The sequence below is a fragment of the Rattus norvegicus genome, chromosome 2 (genome assembly GCF_021556685.1).
Source record: "Rattus norvegicus strain SHRSP/BbbUtx chromosome 2, alternate assembly SHRSP_T2T, whole genome shotgun sequence".
NCBI classification, from domain to species: domain Eukaryota; kingdom Metazoa; phylum Chordata; class Mammalia; order Rodentia; family Muridae; genus Rattus; species Rattus norvegicus.
The window spans coordinates 86,705,252-86,707,540 of NC_141535.1; positions in this window are offsets into that span (position 1 = coordinate 86,705,252).

A 2,289-nucleotide genomic window follows, 5' to 3' on the forward strand; every position below is an offset into this window, starting at 1 on the left:
TGGTAATGTCTATTCGTGGTTGTCAATTTGACTGTACCTGGAATGAACCACAATCCAGAATTGGAGGGCATATCTATGGAAAAGGAGTTAGAGATATTTGATATTCTTTGGCTGAATGTTGATGAGGGGGATTCTAAGGGTCAGGGAAATTGTAAAGCTAGAGTGGGTATGTTATGTAAAACCTAATCCTCCACAATGGTAAGGTCCAGAAGAATCTTCATGAATCTTGTAAGACACAAACTGGTGAGAGGGACATGAGGACATTTGAAGAATTTGTTCTTATGCTTTTCCTTTTGTCAGACCTTAGAGTTGTAGATACTGCTGCATAGGATGAATTAAATTCAATGTGTTTAATTAGACCCTGGGTAAGCAAGGGACAAGTAACAACAATGAATCACCAGAGACAAGGTGATCATAGTTATTATAATGGACAGTGTAGACAAAGCAATGTTCATAATGACCTAGCCCAGGATTGTCAGCATAACAAAGGTAAATTTTCTAACAGCACAACTCAAATGCACCTTTGGTACTGGCTAATTAATCATGGTATTTCCAGGCATGAAATATATAGGAAGCCTACTGCATATTTGTTTGATTTGTATAATCAAAAACCTCTCAAACAAATGAAAGAAAGGCTTCATTGGATCATGGCAGAAGGTAATCTTGGTGAATCAGTCTTTAGATATGAGACAGTTTGCAGACCGAGAAACTCTTCAGTGAATGTGTGTCCAGGTTCCCCTGAGAAAGGATCTTAATGAGACACCTAAAAGTTTTGCTGTTAGCCATTCTGCTGTTCTCCACAAGAGAGACTTACGGACTTTTACAAGGGTAACTCTACCCTTGGTGAAAGGAAATAATCAGATGTCCCAGGGTCTATTGGATACTGGCTCTGAATTTACCCCAGTCCTAGGAAATACCAAGAAACATGGATGCCTTTCAGGTAAAGTAGGGTACATGGAAGCATGGTAATTAGTGGAGTTTTGGGTGATGTCTGACTCACAGTAGGTCCAATAAGTCTTTGAACATATCCTGTGGACATTTCCCCAGTTACAGAATGTATAATTGGGATAGATGTACTTAGAATTTGGCAGAATCCACATATTTGTTTCCTGGCCTGTGGAGTGTGGGCTATTATGGTTGTAAGGGCTAAATGGAAGCCTTTATGGTTGCTTGTGACAAATAAATTAGTGAATCAAAAACAGTATCTTATTCATTGGAGAATTTCAGAAGTTACTTCCACCATCAAGGGCTTAAAAGAAGAAGGGGTGGTGGTTCCCACCACATTTCCTTTTAACTCTCCTATCTGGCCAATGCAGAAAACATTGAGAAGATCATGGATAATGACAATTGAATTTTGAAACATAAATCAGGTAGTAACATTGAATGCAGCTGCTGTACCAAATCTAGTTTTGTTACTTGAGCAAATTAACATATCTCCTGATATCTGGTATGTATTTTTCAATCTACTGTGGGGCAGTGAGCTGAGAGAGGAAGCCTGGTAAAGTTGAGCTAAGGTTTGAAGCCTCAGAGACTCTGAAGGGTCTCCTGCCTTGCCTGCTCCTGAAACCAGGGCCCTGTCATGTAGTTACAGACCAACACATATCCTGTAGAGAGGTTTGTGGCTATCAGTCATGTAGGGGCAGCACCCCAAGCCCTCCTGCATGTACACAAGATATCCCCATGCTCTCAGACCAAGCCAATATGAAACTACTACTGTCATACCCTAATTCACCCCAAAATTGCATACAAGGATCATATCCAGAAGGAACAAAGTGTGAGAGAATTACTCTGTCATCATCTGAACGCTTCTGGCATAAGTTCTGTAAAACTGCTGCTTGAGGAAGAGATCCGCTCTCCTGAAAATGTTGTCAGAAGCTCCCCTGCACCCGTCACTGGCTTACTCAGCCTCTTCTGGCTTAGCCTGGACCGACTCAGTGTAGAGTGACCTATGCAGCATCTTGGAGCAACAGAAGCATCAGCAGAAGGGGTGGATGTTGAGGCAGCTTCAGCAGTGGAGGCAGTGAGGAGGCAATTCCTTCACCCTGTTTATGTTCTCTCCTCTTTACTTGGCTAGGCCAGAGATCTTGGACAGCCTCCAGTATACAGGCCCAAAACCTATCAAATGGCTTCTTTCTTAGTGCCTGTCCATAAGGTCTCCAAGAAGCAATTTGCTTTCATTTAGCAAGGCCAGCAGTATATGTTTACGGTTTTCCCTCAAGGAAATATTAACTTTCCTGCCACTGTGTCATAACTTAGTTAGAAGGAACTCTGATTGATTGTCTCTTTTAC